The sequence below is a fragment of the Heteronotia binoei genome, chromosome 9 (genome assembly GCF_032191835.1).
Source record: "Heteronotia binoei isolate CCM8104 ecotype False Entrance Well chromosome 9, APGP_CSIRO_Hbin_v1, whole genome shotgun sequence".
Taxonomy (NCBI): Eukaryota; Metazoa; Chordata; class Lepidosauria; order Squamata; family Gekkonidae; genus Heteronotia; species Heteronotia binoei.
In genome coordinates this window covers 126,024,137-126,045,482 of record NC_083231.1, presented here as the reverse complement: position 1 = coordinate 126,045,482, position 21,346 = coordinate 126,024,137, and the positions used below count along the sequence as shown (strand labels likewise).

General features: G+C 50.4%; 1 protein-coding gene across 1 annotated transcript in view; it reads left to right on the top strand.

Moving 5' to 3' along the window:
* DCTN1 (dynactin subunit 1) overlaps positions 1-21,346 on the top strand; it is a 158,581-nt gene that overhangs the window by 92,220 nt on the left and 45,015 nt on the right. The window lies entirely within an intron of this gene.

Genomic DNA, 21,346 nt, shown 5'->3' with positions numbered 1-21,346 from the left:
GGGCTCTTCGCGCATCTCCGGAGCCAGGCTGCCTCCTCGGAACTGTTGCCTGCCTGGCTCTGTCCCGGGTCTTCCTTCCTTCTTCCACTTTTAACAATGCTGCTAGTCCTCATCTGCAGCTGCACAATTAAAACAGGCATTCCGTTCTTCTTGGAATTCTGGTGCGTCGCGCGAATTGGATGTTAGTTTCAAGTCTCCTGTGATTAATTGTTCAAAGGCCATTTTCTCTCTTAACCAAGCTCCTTATTTTGCTATTTGCTCTAACCCTAACAAGCGGCCCTGTAGCAGAGTAGTAAAGCAGCAATACTGTGGTCTGAACTCTCTGCTCACAACCTGAGTTCGATTCCGACGGAATCTAGATTCAGGTAGCCGGCCCAAGGTTGACTCAGCCTTCCATCCCTACGAGGTCGGTCAAAGGAGTCCCCAGCTTGCTGGGTGGAAAGTGTAAAAGATCAGGGAAGGCAATGGCAAACCACCCCATCAAAAGTCTGCATGAAAACGTGAAAGCAGCATCACCCCAGAGTCGGAAATGACTGGTGCTTGCACAGGGGATCTTTCCTAACCCTAATATATCAGCTACTGGATAGTCTTCGTGAGAGGAAGTTTGGTGGTTAGGATCATGGGCTCCAATCTAGGAGAACCGGGTTTGATTCCCCACTCCTCCATGTGCAGCCAGTTGGCTGACCTTGGCTCAGTCACAAGTTCTCTCAGAGCGGTTCCTCTCAAGAGCAGTTTCTGTCAGAGCTCTCTCAGCTCCACCTACTTCACAGGGTGTCTCTTGTGGGGAGAGGAAGGGAAAAAGAGATTGTAAGACACTCTGAGACTCCTTCAGGTAGCAAAGGGTGGAGTATAAATCTAATCTTTTCTTCTTACCTATGTCAAAAAGCCCTCCAGAATACCTCTCTTTGGACTGTTTGCGGGAGGTGGGTGGGATCCTTCCTGGCCTCCTCAGGCAGGCCGCTCCATACAGTGGGGGCCACAGCAGAGAAGGCACCTCTGCAGGCAGCTGTTCTTTGCCCCTTTTCAGGGGGGCCTTGCTCAGAGGAAGCAGCAGGGGGAGGGGGGCAGAGGCCTTGAATGGCTCTGTATGTGGCAGCCAAGTAAGCAGAAGGGAAGTAATATGCGGGGAGGGGGGGGCGACCTTTGATAATAACCCAAGTGCAGCAACTGGAGTCTCTGGCTTGACTTAGAGGGCACTGCAGTGGTTGAATGCTGATGTTCTCGTGGCCTGGATCCAGGTGGCCAGATCAGCCATGGCAAAGTAGAGGGGGTTCCCTGGTGCCGCTGTAGCCTCATAGAATCACAGAGTTGGAAGGGACCTCATCTAGTCCAACCCCCTGCACAATGCAGGAAACTCACAAATCTCCCCACACCCCCAGTGACCTCTGCAGGCTCCACGCACAGAAAATGGCAACAAAAAACCCCCTCCAAGATCCCTGGCCAAACTGACCTGATGAAAAATTGCTTCCTAACCCCAATGCGGCAAACAGCATTTCCTTGGATGTGTAAGAAGGGTCCATGAGAACCAAGAACTGGTGCAGCCTTTCCTGCCCTCCCTCTCGTGATCTGCCTATGCCAGTTTGGTGTAGTGGTTAAGTGCGCGGGCTCTTATCTGGAAGAACCGGGTTTGATTCCCCCCTCCTCCACTTGCAGCTGCTGGAATGGCCTTGGCTCAGCCAGAGCTCTCTTATCTGGGAGAACCGGGTTTGATTCCCCCCTCCTCCACTTGCAGCTGCTGGAATGGCCTTGGGTCAGCCAGAGCTCTCTTATCTGGGAGAACCGGGTTGGATTCCCCACTCCTCCACTTGCACCTGCTGGAATGGCCTTGGGTCAGCCAGAGCTCTCTTATCTGGGAGAACCGGGTTTGGTTCCCCACTCCTCCACTTGCAGCTGCTGGAATGGCCTTGGGTCAGCCAGAGCTCTCTTATCTGGGAGAACCGGGTTGGATTCCCCACTCCTCCACTTGCAGCTGCTGGAATGGCCTTGGGTCAGCCAGAGCTCTCTTATCTGGGAGAACCGGGTCTGATTCCCCACTCCTCCACTTGCACCTGCTAGGATGGCCTTGGGTCAGCCAGAGCTCTCTTATCTGGGAGAACTGGGTTGGATTCCCCACTCTTCCGCTTGCACCTGCTGGAATGGCCTTGGGTAAGCCATAGCTCTTGCAAAGTTGTCCTTGAAAGGGCAGCTGCTGTAAGAGTTCTCTCAGCCCCACTCACCTCACAGGATGTCTGTTGTGGGGGAAGAAGGTAAAGGAGATTGTAAGCTGCTCTGAGACTCTGATTCAGAGAGAAGAGTGGGGTATAAATCTGTGGTCTTCTCAGGATCACACTTTCTGTGTGTAACTTTGCCATAGGGCTAGGCTAAATAAATAACAAATCCCCTGTGTAAGAGAGCAATCTGCTTAAAAGGACAAGGATTCCTCTTTCCAAAGGGTGTTTTCTTATCCAAGACTACCACACACTTCAAGATTAATAACACATTTGATATGGGTTTCCAGGCGGGAGGGGGAGAGCAGCTGTCATGATATTTGAACAAATCTTGTTGGATGTTGTTTGTTAATTCTTTCCAGCTCCATCTCAATGTTGTACATTTGCAAATATTTCCATGCAAACAGCATATGTAAATATGTGGTACTTGTTCTCTACATGGAAAGAACTGGCAAGCGTATTTTTTTCATAAGATATTCTGAGGAACAAGCAAGACAGACTGGAAATCATCAACATGTGCTGGAAACAGGGACTTTGCATGACTTGAGATGTCCAGACACTCTTGAAGAGGAGAAATGCTCCCCCCCGGATGCACCCAAGGCCTACGGCTTGGCGCCATCTACCCTGCTGCGTGGTGCTGAGGGCAGCACAAAAGTAGGCAGAGCAGGCCCTTGGCCATTTCTTCCAAGGAAGCCTTACAGAGACCGGCTGGAGCTGCACCCATTCATTTCAAGGAGGCTTGTGCAGGAGAAACCCCGCCCTCACCCTGGGAATAATAGAATCATAGAGTTGGAAGAGGCCAGACAGGCCATCTAGTCCAACCCCCTGCTCAATGCAGGCTCTGCCTAGAGCTTGGGTGGCCAAACCGTGTCTCTTTCACACATATTATGTGGCTCTTGAAGTCCCCACCACCCCATTGGCCAGCTTGGAGAAGGCATTTCCCTAAATCACTTCTTCAAGTCAAGCCAATCAGAGGTTTAGATAATGCATTTAAAGTTAAAGCTGCTTTCTTTCCATCTGTCCCTCCCTCCCCATCTATTTTCCTTCCTTCCTCCCTCCCCTCCCATTCCCTTCCCATCTTGAGGCTTTCAAACATCTGACATTCGTATCTTGCGGCTCTCAAACATCTGATGTTTATTCTGTGTGGTTAAGTTTACAATTGGAAAATACCACTTTAATTGTCTCTAGTGGCAATTAAGTGCAATTTGGTTTGTGTGAGTATGTACATCTTCTGGGTTTTAAACAATTTATTAATAACATATGGTAACAATGTCTGTTTATATCATTACTATCCCTAACCCATATGATATTTTCTAATCCCCCCTCCCTCCGTTACTAGATTCCCGCCGAAGTTATATATTTGAGTTCACTTATAAAGGTACCCTTAACCAATCAAAGTTCAATTTCTCCCTTTTCTCATACTCATTATTTAAAAATTGTCCAATGTCCTTTTAGGTTCCACTCTTTTTCTATATATCCTCTAAATTTCTTCCACTCCCTTTTAAACGCTTCCAAATCATAGTTTCTTAAAGTTCCTGTTAGTTTATCCATCTCACTCCATGATAAAACTTTCACGATCCAGTCCCATTTCTCTGGTATTTTTTCTTGCTTCCATAACTGCGCATACAATGTCCTAGCAGCTGAGAGCAAGTACCAGATTAGAGTTCTGTCTTCTTTTGGAAATTTTTCCATTTGTAGTCCCAACAGAAAAGTCTCTGCAACTTTCTTAAAATCATATCCCAAAATTTTAGATATTTCTTGTTGTATCATCTGCCAAAACTTTTTCGCTTTTCCACAAGTCCACCAAATATGATAAAAAGAACCTTCATGTTTCTTACATTTCCAACATCTATCCGACATCTTTTTACTCATCTTTGCCAGTTTTTTTCGGAGTCATATACCACCTATACATCATCTTGAAACAATTCTCTTTAATGCTCTGACAAGTTGATATTCTCATCGAATTCTTCCAAAGATATTCCCATATATCCATTTGTATTTCCTTATTTACATTAATTGCCCATTTAATCATTTGAGATTTTACTACTACTTCTTCTGTAGACCATTTCAACAATTTTATATATTTTCGATATTAATTTTTCATTATCTCCAAACAGAACCTTTTCCAATTCCGTTTGCTCACGTCTAATTCCAACAGATTTAATATCATTTTCCATCAAACTTTTTGTTTGTTGCATTTGAAACCAGTCATACTTGTTATTTAGCTCTTCGGCAGATTTTAATTCAACTTTGTCACCTTGAATCTTTAGCAGTTGATTATATGACACTCCTCTCTCTTCATCAGATTTTTATTACTTCTGCTGGCACTATCCATAACGGCTTTCTTTCATCACCATATTTCTTATATTTTATCCATGTATTTAGTAAGTTGTTTCTAATATAATGGTGAGAAAAAAGACCATCCATCTTTTTTTCCTCATAGTGCATATAAACATGCCAGCCGAATTTATTTCCATGAGCTTCTAACAATAAAAGCTTTTTATTTAACAACAACATCCAATCCTTTATCCACGTCAGACAAACTGCATCATGATACAATCTTAAGTCTGGAAGTTGAAATCCTCCCCTCTCTTTAGCATCCGTTAAAATTTTCATCTTAATCCTTGGTTTTTTCCCAGCCCATACAAATTCTGAGATCTTCCTTTGCCATTTATTAAATTGTTTACTGTCTTTCACAATCGGAATAGTTTGGAACAAATACATTATTCTTGGCAAAATGTTCATCTTAATTGCAGCAATCCTACCCAACAAGGACAGATTAAGTCTATTCCATTTCATCATATCTTCATCCATTTTACGCCATAACTTTTCATAGCTGTTTTTGTACAAATCAATATTCTTCATAGTTATTTCTAGACCTAAATATTTAACTTTAGAAGTGACTTCACATCCCGTCAAACTCTGCAATTCTTTCTGTTTATTTAGTTGCATATTTTTACATTAAAATTTCGACTTCTCTTTATTTATATAGAGTCCTGCCATTTCTCCATATTCTTTTATCTTAGCTAGCAACAAAGGTACCACTTGTATCGGATTTTCAATTATAAACACAGTATCATCTGCAAATGCTTTATATTTATAAGAAAATCCTCTAATTTTCAATCCTTCTGTCTCTTTATCGTCTTGTATTTGCATTAGCAGAATTTCAAGAGTCATTATAAACAACAATGGTGAAAGCGGACAGCCTTGTCTTGTACCTTTGCTCACCTTCATTTCATTTGTAAGGTCTGCATTTATACACAATTTTGCATGTTGATCCACATATATTGCTTTTGTCATTCTTATAAAATATTCTCCCAGATTTATTTTTTCCATTACTGCAAACATAACGTCCCAGTTCAGATTATCAAAGGCTTTTTCTGCAACTACAAAAAATAACGCCGCCTCTTTTTCTGGATGCTTCTCATAATATTCTACAATATTTACAACAGTTCTTATATTGTCTCTTATTTGCCTTTTAGGGAGGAATCCCGCTTGATTTTCCTTTATAAAATTGATCAAATATTGCTTAAGTCGTTCTGCCAAGATTCTTGTATATATCTTATAGTAATTGTTTAATAATGAAATTGGTCTATAGTTCTTTACATTTGTGACATCTCTATCTTCCTTGGGAATGGCAGCTTCTTTCCAAGTATTTGGAATTTCCCCTTTTATTCTTATCGTATTCATCAATTTTTGCAATTTTGGTACTATCTCATCTTTGAGAGTTTTATAAAATTTAGTTGTATATCCATCTGGCCCGGGAGCCTTACCTACTTTCATTACATCTATTGCTGCTTCAATTTCAATTTTTTCTATTGGATCATTCAAAATCTTTTTCATATACTCAGTCAGGGGTGCTATTTTAATATTTTGTAAATACTCTTCCATTTTTTCTTTTTTAATTTTCACACCTTTGAATAAGTTTGCATAATATTTAAAAATGTCTCTTTTAATTCCTTCTTGGTCTACTATCTCTTTTCCGCTAGCCACAATTTTATTAATAATTTTATTTTCTTTCTTTTTCTTCAGTTGCCAAGCTAAATACTTCCCCGGCTTGTTCGCACCTTCAAACGACCTTTGTTGCAAACTTTTTAAATTCCATTCTAATTCTTTATTCAACAAATGTCTTACTTGGGCTTGTAATATAGTAATTTCCCTTATTAATTTCTTTTTCCCTGCTCTTTTTCTTAGTTCCCCTTGCCCAGATTGCCCAGAGGTTTGGCTTGGTTGTCATCAATATGCAGATGATACCCAGCTCTATCTGCTAATGGATGGCCGGCCTGACTGCGTCTCAGGGAATTTGGACCGGGCACTGCAGGCCGTGGCAACCTGGCTTAGGCTGAGTGGGCTGAAGCTGAACCCGACAAAGACAGAGGTCCTTTGCTTGGGCCGCGGCGCTCTGGGGAGGGAAATACCTCTCCCGGTTTTTGACGGTGCGCCGCTGAAAGCGGCGTGCCAGGTCAAGAGCCTGGGAGTTCTACTGGAGCCTTCACTATCAATGGAGGCCCAGATAGCAGCCACTGCCAAGTCGGCATTTTTTCATCTGAAGCGGGCAAGGCAGTTGGCCCCTTTCCTGGAGCGTCGGGACCTAGCAACAGTGATCCATGCAACGGTCACCTCAAGATTGGACTACTGTAATGCCCTCTACATGGGGCTGCCTTTGTGTCGAACCCGGAAGCTGCAGCTAGTGCAGAACACAGCGGCTAGGCTGTTGCTAGACTCCCGAAGTGGGAGCATATACAGCCGGGGCTGCGCGAACTGCACTGGCTGCCAGTCACATACCGGGTTCGCTACAAAGTGCTGGTCATTACCTTTAAAGCCCTATATGGCCGAGGACCTGCCTATCTGAGGGACCGTCTTTCCCCATACGAGCCCCAAAGAGCACTGAGGTCAGCAAGGAAGAACAAGCTGACTATCCCTGGGCCAAAGGAGGCGAAATTGCAAAACACCTGCGCACGGGCTTTCTCCGTTGCAGCTCAATGCCTATGGAACCAGCTCCCGGAAGAGGTGTGGGCCCTGCGGAGCCTGGACCAATTCTGCAGAGCCTGCAAGACCATCCTCTTTAGGCAGGCCTTCACAGGCTGCTGACAAAAGATGGCCGAACTGATGACCCACCAAAGTGACTCTATTTAGTGATCTTGCCATTATGCAATAGACAGAATAGCGCCAGGAACATCATTGTTGCTGTTCAATTATGTAAATTGGAATGATTTTTAAGATACTGTCGATCTTAAATTATTGTATAACTTTTAATGCTGTTTTAAAACTAATGTATAATTTTTATCTGAATATGTTGTTAGCCGCCCTGAGCCTGCCTAGGCGGGGAGGGCGGGATATAAATAAAATGTATTATTATTATTATTATTTCTTTATTTCATTTTGTATGTCCAACATCCGCTTTTCTTTAGCCCTCTTATCTTTATTATTCCATGTAATCAATAGTCCTCAAACATCTGATGCTTATTCTGTGTGGCTCTTAAGTGAAGAAAGTTCGGCCACCCCTGGGCTAGAGCATTCCTGGCAAGTGTTCATCCAGCCACTGCTTGAAGACTGCCAGTGAGGGAGAACTTGCCACCTCCTATCCTAACTGCTTCCACCGTTGAACAACTCTGACTGTCAAAAAGTCTTTCCTAATATCTAGCTAGTACCTTCCAGCTCTTCATTTAAACCCCTTACTGCAAGTCTTTTCCTCTGCCACCAACAGGAACAGCTCCTTGCCCTCCTCCTCCTCTAAGAGACAGCCCTTCAAAGACTTTTTTTTTTAATATGTGTATTTTTATTATTAATACATTATCCGTTTCTCTACATGGTTTCTGATATCCATTTTACATTTACCCCCACCCCACCCCCCTTAGTCTATGCATCCTTTTCTTCTTCCAGCCAGGGACAAAGGACTCGAAGCTTCCACTGAATGTCCCCCCCCCTTCAAAGACTTTGAGAGCAGTCATGCCCCCGCCCCACAACCTCCTCTTCTCCAGACTGAACCTTCCCAAGTCCCTCAGCCTTTCCTCCTTGTGGGGCTTCTTAGTCTCCAGGCCCCGATCATCCTCGTTGCTCTCCTCTGCACCTGCTCCATTCCGTCCAAATCCTGCTTGAAGGGAGGCCTCCAGAACTGCACCCAAGACTCCAGGTGCAGCCTGACAAATGGAGTGCACAGCGGGACTAGGACATCTTGCAATTTGGATGTGATGCCTCTGTGGGATACACCTCAAGCAGCCCCTCTGGCCTTTTTTGTTGCTGCATCACACTGGCTGCTCATATTTAACTTACAGTCCACCCACATCCCAAGACCTTCACACACACACTGCTACTTAGAAGTGTTAAAACGCTTGAGGCTCTTTAGCTCAGAGAAACGTTGACAGCGGGGTGACATGATAGAGGTTTACAAGATAATGCATGGGATGGAGAAGGCAGAGAAAGAAGTACTTTTCTCCCTTTCTCACAATACAAGAACTCCTGGGCATTCAATGAAATTGCTGAGCAGTCGGGTTAGAACGGATAAAACGAGGTACTTCTTCACCCAAAGGGTTATTAACATGTGGAATTCACTGCCACAGGAGGTGGTGGTGGCTGCAAGCATAGCCTGCTTTAAGAGGGGATTGGATAAAAATATGGAGCAGAAGTCCATCAGTGGCTATTAGCCACAGTATATAAATATATATGTGTGTGTGTGTGTGTGTGTATGTGTCTGTCTGTCTATCTATCTATCTATCTATCTATCTATCTATCTATCTGTCTGTCTGTCTACCTATCTATCTACATACACACACACACACACACACACACACACATATTGGCACTGTGTGACCCAGAGTGTTGGACAGGATGGGCCACTGGCCTGATCCAACATGGCTTCTCTTATGTTCTTATGTGACACAGAGTGTTGGACTGGATGGGCCATTGGCCTGCTCCAACAGGGATTCTCTTATGTTCTTATGTGACACAGAGTGTTGGAGTGGATGGGCCATTGGCCTAATCCAACATGGCTTCTCTTATGTTCTTATGTGACACAGAGTGTTGGACTGGATGGGCCACTGGCCTGATGCAACAGGGCTTCTCCTATGTTCTTATGTGACACAGAGTGTTGGACTGGATGGGCCATTGGCCTGATCCAACAGGGCTTCTCTGATGTTCTTATGTGACACAGAGTGTTGGACTGGATGGGCCATTGGCCTGATCTAACAGGGATTCTCTTATGTTCTTATGTGACACAGAGTGTTGGACTGGATGGGCCATTGGCCTGGTCCAACAGGGCTTCTCTTATGTTCTTATCCCTCATCCAGTATGTGCATTCCTCATTTTAGTTACCCAGATGTAGAACTTGGCACTTATCCTTCTCAAATTACATCTTGTTTGCTTCCGCCCGCTTTCCCAGTGTGTCCAGGTCTTGTTGAGTCCTCTGTCTTCTGGTGTGTTCGCTGCTCCTTCCTTTGTATATTTGTTAGAGAAACTGTTTGAATTATCTGTCTTGGAAGTATTAAAGGCCCTGACTGCCCTTTGTGGCACACACCTGCGGAGCGTGGAGAGGAGCATTGGTGCTCATAGAGGGCTGCCCATCAGTTCATGGCATGGGAGGAAGAGCTCCTGGCAACCCCAGGAATAGCCCACCTCAAGCCCGCCCGCCCCCCGATCTTTCCACGCCCAGGGGAGCAATACTTCTGTGGCCCCCGAATGCTGGCCCCCATTGATGGGAAATATACTTTGAATTCAGAGGCTTGGAGCGGCAATAATTGGAGTCGAGGCTTAAGCTTATCAAAAGAAATAAAGTTGACTACAAAACATCAGGATAGAGCACTGCGATAAAAAAGAAAAACAATTTAGCATACCAGCTAGTCTAACTATGTCTGTCCTACATGGCTACAACCCCTTTGTCTCACAGTTCTTCTTCCCAAAGAGCATTTCGCCAGGAAGAAGAGCGATTCAGCTTGCATACAAGATCAAAGCATTTCACACCTAACATCCTTTCTGACCAATGTTGTGTTCACATCTTTTGCAGGTAAAGAAGATTCTGCTCACAATTGGGTTTAGGTTACAATACATCACTTCCTCTTTCAGGTAAACAAACAGTTAACTCTATAATGGCTGGAATGTGCATAGCTTGTATTCCAACACCCTTCCTTGTCTGCCAGACAAGGTTTGAATGAATGATCACTTGCCCCTCCCCTTTTAGGCAGAGAGATTTCTTCCTGTCTTCAGGGTCAGCGTGGCGTAGTAGGGAAAAGCGGTGGCCTCGGATCAGGCTTGATCAACCGGGTTTGATTCCCCATCTCCCACCCACAAAACCTGCTGGGTGACCCTGGGCCATTCACATTCTCTCAGCCCCACCTACCTCACAGGATGCTTGTTGTGGGGAGAGGAGGGGGAGGTGAGTGTGACCTGCTTTGAGGCTCCTATCGGCGGCAAAAGGCGGGGAACAAGCGCCGACCCTTGTTCAAGAGGAGAGCCAGTTTGGTGTAGCGGTTAAGTGTGCAGACTTTTTTCTGGGAGAACCGGGTTGGATTCCCCACTCCTCCACTTGCAGCTGCTGGAATGGCCTTGGGTCAACCATAGCTCTCTTATCTGGGAGAACCGGGTTGGATTCCCCACTCCTCCACTTGCACCTGCTGGAATGGCCTTGGGTCAGCCATAGCTCTCTTATCTGAGAGAACCGGGTTGGATTCCCCACTCCTCCACTTGCAGCTACTGGAATGGCCTTGGGTCAGCCAGAGCTCTCTTATCTGGGAGAACCGGGTTTGATTCCCCACTCCTCCACTGGCACCTGCTGGAATGGCCTTGGGTCAGCCAGAGCTCTCTTATCTGGGAGAACCGGGTTGGATTCCCCCTCCTCCACTTGCAGCTGCTGGAATGGCCTTGGGTCAACCAGAGCTCTCTTATCTGGGAGAAGCGGGTTGGATTCCCCCTCCTCCACTTGCAGCTGCTGGAATGGCCTTGGGTCAGCCAGAGCTCTCTTATCTGGGAGAACCAGGTTGGATTCCCCCTCCTCCACTTGCAGCTGCTGGAATGGCCTTGGATCAGCCATGGCTCTCTTATCTGGGAGAACCGGGTTGGATTCCCCACTCCTCCACTTGGACCTGCTGGAATGGCCTTGGGTCAGCCAGAGCTCTCTTATCTGGGAGAACCGGGTTGGATTCCCCCTCCTCCACTTGCAGCTGCTGGAATGGCCTTGGGTCAGCCAGAGCTCTGGCAGAGGTTGTCCTTGAAAGGGCAGCTGCTGTGAGAGCCCTCTCAGCCCCACCCACCTCACAGGGTGTCTGTTGTGGGGGGAGAAGATACAGGAGATTGTAAGGCACTCTGAGTCTCTGTGATTTGGAGTGGAGGGCGGGATATACATCCAATATCTTCTTCAAACACATCCCTACCCTGTCCTTTCAGTGGAATGCAGTCTGCACAGGATGGAAAAAAATACGTCATGACATAAGCTGCCTCTCTTTCCTGTGGGCAGCACACATTTGTGCGAGGCAGTGGCTGCGCTGGCAGCTCCCTTCCCAACTGTTAAAGGTCCAGATCCTCACCTGTGTGTGTGTGATGAATGTTCCACCCTCCCAAGGCCCCCACCACGGGCAAGTGCAAATGAATGCTGTAACTGTGTGAAGAATCCCGGAGAAGGGCAGCAGGGGGCGCCAGAGGCCTTCCAGTGAGCCAGCAAAATGCCACTGTTGGTGTCGGCAGTGCCAGCCTGTCTGCCACGCCCTCCTTCCTCACCAGCCGCAGCACAGCCCTGCTCAGAGGGCAGGGAGGGATTGCTATGAGGTGCCTGGCCGGTCTGCAAACATTTTCGGCTGCTGCCTGTAGCCGCACGATGCCTGGGAAGTGTTTCCACAAGCAGCCAACCGGTGCCCACGAGCTCTGAAGGCCCCAGAGTGAAGCAGATGAATCTCTGGAGGAGAGGGGGGCAGAGAGGTCAGAAACCTGCAAGGCTGGCCTTGCCCTGCATTATTGCTCAGGTAAGCCCAGTGGTCTCGGCAGATCTCCAAAGCCAAGCAGGCCAGACCCTGGCAAGGACACGGATGGGAGACCTCCAAGGAAGACCAGCAGTCGGGGGGCAGAGGCAGGCAGCGACAAGCCACCTCTCTGAACAGCCAAGGCCCAGCAGGTCTCGCCAGAAGACCTGCTCCTCATCTCCTCACCAACAAAGTAATAACGACATTTGAAGAAACCTGCAAGGCTGGGCCTCCCCCGTTTTGTGCTGAGAGTCAAACTCTCAAGAGCACGAAGGTAGATTCAGGTGGGTCGTCACCTTGGCCTGAAGCAACATGAGTCTCTCAGGTGCCCTGGACTCAAACTCTGTTCTCAGCAGTGTGCATCTGCTGTCCCGCTCCACAGCCTCCCACTCTGGCCCTTCCTCATTTGTCTTGACCTTGCTTCTCCGCAGCCATCCTGGAAGAGAGGAAACTGGATTTTTTTTTGGGGGGGGGATGCAAGCCAAACATCTCATGCTTGAACAGGATACCCCCCCCCCCCCCCCGCATGGGACCTCCTCCTGTTCCAGGACTCCCTTGGCAGCCCTCTCTCCAGGCCTTTGCGTTCCCCTCTCCTGTTCACCAGTGGAGAACCTGAGCAGCCCCCCCTCGGAGGAGGGGACAGAGCTGTGCCGAAGGAGCCAGAGACTTGGCCTGCTGCGGCTGGAGGCTCCGGTGGGCAGACAGGTTCTCTGCACGGCCAAGCAGGACAAGAGCCCCGCCTGCTTCCTGCTGCCTGCAGCATCAAAGGGAGAAAGGCACTGGGTCTGGTGCCAGCCTGGAGCCCCCAATGCACAGGGAAAGGTGCCAGCTTGGCCCCACGCCTTGGAGGGCTGCCTGCCAGGCAGTGATGGAGAGCTGGTGCAGGAGCCTTTCCCAGCGTGGAGACGAAGCAAGCCTCCTTCTGGAAGGGAGCAGGAGGGAGTGCGGAGGGAGCCAGGAGACTCAGCCATGCATCTTGCGAAGGTTCACACCACCAGCGGTTGCAGAAGCCATATGCCGAACAACGTGCTCTCCCATCCTCATTTTTTCCTGGCATGGCAAGACTCTTTGCAGGGCTTTGGGCCTCCTTTGGCAAGCCCACCTCAGTCCTTTTAGATTGCACCACATCCGCTCTTCAAGTTTGAGGCCAGTCAGGCACCTTGAAGAGCAACAAAGGTTAATTTAATTCTGGGTGTGCCTCGGAAGAAGTGTGGGTGCCCATGAAAGCTTATGTCCGGAATTAAACTTTGCTGCTCTCAAAGTGCCCCTGGATTCAAACTTTGTTCTGCTGCAACCCACTGGAATCAGCCTGCTTTCTGTTCTGCTGCCGGAAATGAGGCTGCAGGCGGAGAGCATGGAAGGCGGGACATCAGGCTCACCCGTTCAGAACAGGAGCTGGAAGCTGGTATCCCTGCCATGCCCCCCCCCCCCATTTAGCCACAAGCATGCGCCTGCCAGGCTGGTGTATTGACTGACTTGTTTATTGACTTCATTGATAGTTGCAGTTCTCACTCAGGCTCAAAGGGGATTACACAGTTTAAAAAATGCAAGGTAATACATAAGAAGCGTGGATTTATCAGCAGAACCAGCATGCAAAGTACAATATTAGGAACAAAAAAAAATTCCTTTTAAATGTGCCCCCCCCCCACCTTCTGCCTTCAATGATCAGCAGCCAGTTAATGATTCTGAGGAGCCTGCAGGGCTGGGCCTTCCAACCAGACGCTCAATCCACATTGGGCCACCTCTCAGCCAGGGGGGGTCCCCTGCTAATGACCTTCATTGTTCTCCAGCAGCTTCTGATTTGCCCCAAGCCAGAGGCCCAAGGGACAGTTTGGCACCTCCTTAATGGGCCATTAATGCCCCCCTCCCCCCCTCTGGTGCAGGCTGCGAAGAAACTGCCACTGCTGGTGATCTACTGCTGGATGTCCCCCCTCCCACAACCTCCCAGCTCAGTATCTGCAAGGCACCATTGGCAAGTACCTTCAGCAAAGAGCACTTCATTCCCCAGAGACTCACAGGAAGGGGCAAAAAGAATACAGCCTCCTCCTCCTCCTCCTTCTTCCTCCTCCTCCTCTTTACTCAGATGGCCCAGTGATGCAGTAGAGCTCGTGAGCCAATGCCTGACTGCTGTGCTTCAGGGGCTAAGGCCAACAAGCTGACACCAGGGAAGTCACATTGGCTGGGGTGTGGTGCTCCCCACCTTCGCTGGGTTCAGCCGAGACTCACTGCCTCCGTGCAGGCAAATGACTCCCATTCTGCAGTCAGTCCCGTCGGCTGCCTGTTCGTCACCGTACTCAGCTGAAGGTCCAAGCGGCTCTCGCGTGCACAGCCCTTCAAGGCTTTGGGCCCTTCTGTCCACAGGGCCACCTCTCCCCCACACTCTACAAGGACATCTGAGCAGGGCCTTCTGTGGGGGCCACCCTGCAAATGGGCAACACCAACCACTGCCTGGCATGCTGTTTGTGCCTTCTCTGTTGTGGCTCCCACCTCACCTCGTGGAATGGCCTGCCTGAGGTGGCTCGGTGGTAGGGCATCTACTTGGTAAACAGAAGGTCCCAGGTTCAATCCCCAGCATCTCCAACTAAAAAGGGTCCAGGCAAGTAGGCGCGAAAAACCTCAGCTGGAGACCCTGGAGAGCCGCTGCCGGTCTGAGTAGACAAGACTGACTTGGATGAACTGAAGAGGGTCTGATTCAGTAGAAGACAGCTTCATGGGGAGTGACAGTGGCTCAGTGTAGAGCATCTGCTTGGTAAGCAGAAGGTCCCAGGTTCAATCCCCGGCATCTCCAACTAAAAAGGGTCCAGGCAAATAGGCGTGAAAAATCTCAGCTGGAGACCCTGGAGAGCCGCTGCCAGTCTGAGAAACCAATACTGACTTTGATGGACCCAGGGTCTGATTCAGTAGAAGGCAGCTTCATAGGTTCTTTTATTAGAGGAGGGATGGTGTCTCAGTGGTAGAGCATCCACTTGGAAAGCAGGAGGTCCCAGGTTTAATCCCCGGCATCTCCAACTAAAAAGGGTCCAGGCAAATAGCCGTGAAAAACCTCAGCTGGAGACCCTGGAGAGCCGCTGCCAGTCTGAGTAGACAAGACTGACTTGGATGAACTGAAGAGGGTCTGATTCAGTAGAAGACAGCTTCATGGGGAGCGACAGTGGCTCAGTGTAGAGCATCTGCTTGGTAAGCAGAAGGTCCCAGGTTCAATCCCCGGCATCTCCAGCTGAAAAGGGTCCAGGCAAGTAGGTGTGAAAAATCTCAGCTGGAGACCCTGGAGAGCTGCTGCCAGTCTGAGGAGACAAGACTGACTTGGATGGACCCAAGAGGGCCTGATTGAGTAGAAGGCAGCTTCATATGTTCTTAAGGGGAGGAATGGTAGCTCAGTGGTAGAGCATCTGCTTGGAAAACAGAAGGTCCCAGGTTCAATCCCCAGCATCTCCAACTAAAAGGGTCCAGACAAATAGGCGTGAAAAACCTCAGCTTGAGACGCGGGAGAGCCGCTGCCAGTCTGAGACAAGACTGACTTGGATGGACCCAAGAGGGTCTGATTCAGTAGAAGGCAGCTTCAGATGTTCATATGAGGAGCTCAGGGTCAGGAAGCATTTTGCAAACCATGCAAATCTCAACAAAGCTGGAAGACCACCAAAGCTTCATTCCGGGCAGCAGCTCTTGTGTGCCAGCCGCAGCCAGCAGGCTTCTTCAGAGAGCCAGGATGAAACTTCGGTGGTCTTCGAGGTGCCTGGCTGGACTCAGACTCTGTTCTGCTGCTTCAGACCAACACAGCTGCCCACCTGGATCTATGCAAAACTGAATAATTCCGGAGGGCGTTTTTGTGTATAGGACTACAGATTACAATGGACTGGTTCAGAAAGACGCTTGAATACAGAGGAAGGAACTGGGTGTCGTGTGTGTTGTCTGTCGCTGTAGGCGTTGTTGCATCTTTAGAGTGCTTTTATTCCGCCGTGACCCAAGAGGGGGTGGAGAGGAGAAGGTGCCACCACGGCAGCCATCGCTGTCCTCATGCAAAGGCTTGGCGGAACAGCTCTGCCTTACAGGCCCTGCAGAACTGCAAAAGATCCCGCGGGGCCCTGATGTCTCCTGGCTCCACCAAGTTGGGGTCAGGACTGGAAGAATCCTGGCCCTCCTTGAGGACAGCCGGACCTCTTTAGGGCCAGGGACCCCAGCAGGTTCTGCCCTTCCAGGGACATAGTGGAGGAGGGAGCCCCATAGATACGTGGGTCCCAGACCACTCAAGGCCTTAAATCCTGCTATGCACTTTCCGCATCATGTTTCACGAGGCATGTTAGGCTTTGCTTCACCTCAGTGTTGCACCCCTGCTTCTTTCAGGTTTCGCAGCCCTCCTCCTATCACGTGGCTTCTCCAAGGTCCCTTCTAGGGTCTCCTCTGCCTTCAGTCTTCTGGGCCAGAAGGGCCGACTATCAAGCCTGTCAATAAGCAAACAAAACACAAAGTGGGCGGGGGGAGCATAAACTCTGGCCCCACCGGGTTTCTTTTGAGAGAAGCACAAAGTAGCAGCAAGAGCTGCAACCCATACTAATGGGGAGGGGGGCTAACAATTTCCGGACCACCAGGCCCATGGTTTCCTGCCCCCCGCCATCACCCAGCGAGGGTCCAGATGTCCAGGGACCCCACAGAGGAAGAGACCGGCCCGTCCCCTGTCTGTGTGTGCCATGCAAACAAGGTGGAGAGTCCATCCTCCCCCTCCCTCCCCTCGTGGATGCCAGTTCCTGAGGCGTGGGGGCTGGAGGGAGGGGCAGGGGCTCACCCCCCACCCCAGGACAGCAGTGGCAGAGACATGGTTCATGCACGGGTGGTCCAGGGGGCAGGCTGGCAGCCAGTGCCGGCTGCAGCTGCCCTGGACCACCCTTTGAACATGTTTGACCACTGTGTTGGGGTGGGGGGCGTCTTGTTTGCAGAGCTGCCTTGGAAGGGGGGGCTCTCTCTCCTTCCTAGCATGAGGGGTGGGCCAGGGGACTCCAGCCCCACCCCCAAGTCCTGCCCCACTCCTGCCCCCTTTGTCTCTGGGACCTGCCTGCCAAGCTTGCTCTTGAGACGGAAGAAAGGGAGCAAATCTGTTTTACAAGGCGGGGGGGGGGCCCTTTCATCTCTCCCCTTTACAAGGCCCTCTTTGCTCTGGCTCAAAACCTCATCCCAGATGGGCTCCGCCCACCAAGGGCCTTGGACAAAAACAGGCCATGAAGAAGGAGGCTGGCCGGCCTTTCATCCTGGGGGGGGGGACCTTGAGCATTTATGGTCTTGAAGCTGCACCCCCCCCCAGCCGGAAGGGGCAATTTGGGCTGGCAAAAGTCCCGCATCTCCCAGCAGAACAGATCTCTGCCACCTGTAGACCAGTTGTGATCGCAGGAGATCTCCAGCCCCCACCTGGAAGCTGGCAACCCAGTTAGAATAGCTACATTCATGCCCAGTGGGATCTTAGAGACCAAGAAGATTCTCCAGGTATCAAGAACCAAAGGTCTCTTCTTCAGGTATCTGACTCTCAGTCTAAAGCCTAGCTCCCCCAAGTACGTTGAAACGTCGACTGCGGGGTGACATGATAGAGGTTTACAAGATAATGCATGGGATGGAGAAAGTAGAGAAAGAAGTACTTTTCTCCCTTTCTCACAATACAAGAACTCGTGGGCATTCGATGAAATTGCTGAGCAGACAGGTTAAAATGGATAAAAAGAAGTCCTTCTTCACCCAAAGGGTGATGAACTTGTGGAATTCACTGCCACAGGAGGTGGCAGTGGCTACAAGCATAGCCAGCTTCAAGATGGGTTTAGATAAAAATATGGAGCAGAGGTCCATCAGTGGCTATTAGCCACAGTGTGTGTGTGTGTTTTTGTGTGTATATATATATATATAATTTTTTTTTTGCCACTGTGTGACACAGAGTGTTGGACTGGATGGGCCATTGGCCTGATCTAACATGGCTTCTCTTATGTTCTTAAGAAATAACAACACTTCTAAATTTAGAAATTTAAATCATCATCACCACCTCCTCCCCCCCCCCCCCACACTGTGTTGCTGGATTTGAATCCAGCTCTTGTGCTGCAGCCCAGTCTCTGTAGTTGTCGGTCAGAGAAACCCAGCCATGGTGGGGTGGGGTTGGGGGGGTGTTGGAAGCCCCAGCAGCAGGACTCGAGGCTCTGCATTTGCCTCCCTCCCTCAGAAGACTTGCGAGCCTCACGGATCCTTCCTTCGGAGCAGGGCCTTCTTCCTCTCCAGAGGGAGCCTGTTGAGGCGAGGATGGTGGGGGGTCCGGAGGCCCCACCCACCCCCATGTCCAACTCAGGCACTGGCAGGCAATGAACCTCCTGGCAAAGCAGCCCAAGGCTCCTCCTCCTCCTGCCAGGTCTGCTGCTCTTCCCTTCCACCTGGGCTTCCAGCCAAGGAATTGGAACAGATGTTGCCGCCTCCCCTTGGTCCTTGCAAGCCAGCCTCAGAGCCTGCGGGATGCTGGAGAACACCCCCCCCCCCCAAGAAGAGGGGCAGCTCTTCCAGGGAAGGGAGGAAGGAGGGAGGGAGGGAGGGAGGGAAAGAGGGAGGAAAGAAGGAGGAAGGAAGGAAGGAAGGAAGGAAGGAAGGAAGGAAGGAAGGAAGGAAGGAAGGAAGGAAGGAAGGAAGGAGGGAAGAAAGAAGGGAGGAAGGAAGGAAGGGAGGGAGGGAGGAAGGAAGGGATGGAGGGGGAAGGGAAGGAGGGAGGAAGGAAGGGATGGAGGGGGAAGGGAAGGAGGGAGGAAGAAGGGAGGGAGGGAGGGAAAGAGGGAGGAAAGAAGGAGGGAGGAAGGGAGGGAGGGAGGAAGGAAGGAAGGAAGAAAGGAAGGAGGGAGGGAAGAAAGAAGGGAGGGAGGGAGGAAGGGAGGGAGGGAGGGAGGAAAGAAGGGATGGAGGGGGAAGGGAAGGAGGGAGGAAGGAAGGGATGGAGGGAAAAGGGAAGGAGGGAGGAAGGAAGGAGGGAGAGAGGGAGGGAGAGAGGGAGGAAGGAAGGGAGGGAGGAAAGAAGGAGGAAGGAGGGAGGGAGGAAGGAATGGAGGAAGGAAGGAATGAAGGGAGGGAGAGAGGGAGGAAGGGAGGAAAGAAAGAGGGAGGGAGGAAAGAAGGGAGGAGAGGAGGGAGGGAGGAAAGAAGGAAGGGAGGAGGGGAGGGAGGGACGGAGGAAGGGAGGAAAGAAAGGAAGGGAGGGAGGGAGGAAAGGAGGAAGGAAGGGAGGAGAGGAGGGAGGGAGGGAGGAGGGGAGGGAGGAAGTGAGGAGGGGAGGGAGGGACAGAGGAAGGATGGAAGAAAGGGACACCCTCCTCCGGAGGGAAGGTCATCACCAGGGCAGGGGGGTCGCCCTGAGCCACTTGTTGGGAAGGGCGGGATATAAATCATAAAACAAATAAATAAATAAACAAACAAGGCCCACAACACTCATTGGCTGCCTCAGTGTTGCCTCCAAGCCTAGCCCTGGCAGGAGGGGTCGTGATTTGGGGGTCCCACCCAGGACAGTTGCCAGAATCACTGCTGTCTCACAGAAGTCATAGAATCCTAGAGCTGGAAAGGACCTCCAGGGTCATCTAGTCCAACCCCCTGAACAATGCAGGAAATCCACAAATACTTCTCCCCACATACCCCCAGTGGCACCCGCACCATGCCCAGAAGGTCGCAAAACCCCCCACAACCACCTCAGGACCGCTGGGGCCAAACTGGCCTGGAGAGGAATTGCTGCCTGATCACAAAGTGGCCCCCAGCATTTCTCTGGGCATGTCAGAAGGAGCCAGGAGAAGGGGCCTTGGCCTTTGGTTCTGGTGGGCCTTAGGGTTGCCAATCCCCAGGTGGGGGCAGGGGCTCCCCGGTTTGGAGGCCCTCCCCCCGCTTCAGGGTCGTCAGAAAGCAGGGGGAGGGGAGGGAAGTGTCTGCTGGGAACTCTATTATTCCCTAGGGAGATTTATTCCCATAAAAAATCATGGAGAATTGATCTGCGGGTATCTGGGGCTCTTGGGGGGGGGGGCTGTTCTTTGGGGTAGAGGCACCAAATTTTCAGTATAGCATCTAGTGCCTCTCCCAAAAATACCTTCCAAGTTTCAAAAATATTGGACCAGGGGGTCCAATTCTATGAGCCCCAAAAGAAGGTGCCCCTATCCTTCATTATTTCCTATGGAAGGAAGGCATTGAAAAGGTGTGCCGTCCCTTTAAATGTGATGGCCAGAACTCCCTTTGGAGTTCAATTATGCTTGTCACAGCCTTGCTCTTGGCTCCACCCCTAATGTCTCCTGGCTCCACCCCCAAAGTCTCCAGATATTTCTTGAATTGGACTTGGCAACCCTGGTGGGCCTTGTGGTTGAGAGACTTGGGGGCCTTGTAGGGGACGTCTCCATAGAAAAGGCAGGTGCCACCCTGAGTTGGGGGCTGATGGGCCTTCCCACCCTCCTTCCGCAGCACTGCAGGAAAGCAGAGGCTTCAAGAGAGGGGAGGCCGCAAAGAGCTCCTTGGGAAGCCCTCCTGTGGCTGGATGGCCACCGAGAGCTGTGCATATCCAGTGGGTCAGCTTGATTTCAGGCATAGCTGTCTCCAAAACTAGATTAATCGGCGAGCAAATGGATGAACAAAGGCGAAGAACACGCTGTGGCCCCAGTTCCCTCCAGACTCCCAGTTTGCCTCGTAGGAGCCAGAGGGCTTCTGGCTTCTTCTCCTCATTCCCCCCCCCCCCGCCCCGGTCTTGTAATTCTCCTGCCCCTCCCCAGCTGCATTTGATTAAGACCCCTCCAGTCCTTCTCCCCCTTTGCCCCCGTGGCCAATCTCGTGCCCCCCCCCCCCGGCCTCCTTGGTTCAGCGGGAGCCCCTGAAGATGTCCTCGGCCCGGTCGGGGTCTTTTGAGGCCTGGGCTAATCCCCACTCAGGGAGCAGGCGGGACAAAGCACAGCTCTGTGCCCAGCACGGGGTGCCTCTCCACCCGCGACCCTAATCCAATTGGCCTCCCTTCTTTGAGGACCGGGATTAGGGCACCCGGCCTTTGTTCCGCGGGGCCGCCATTTCCTCCCCGTCCCAGAGAGGGAATCAGCAGGGCCTTCCGTGTAATCCCAGACTGGCCCAGTCCTGTGGAGCTGCTGGGGGCGGCGTTCCCAGGGCTGGGCATGAGTGACACGTGCAAGTCAAGTCCTGGGCCAATCGCAAGCCCCGAGGGAGGAAGCAGGGCGA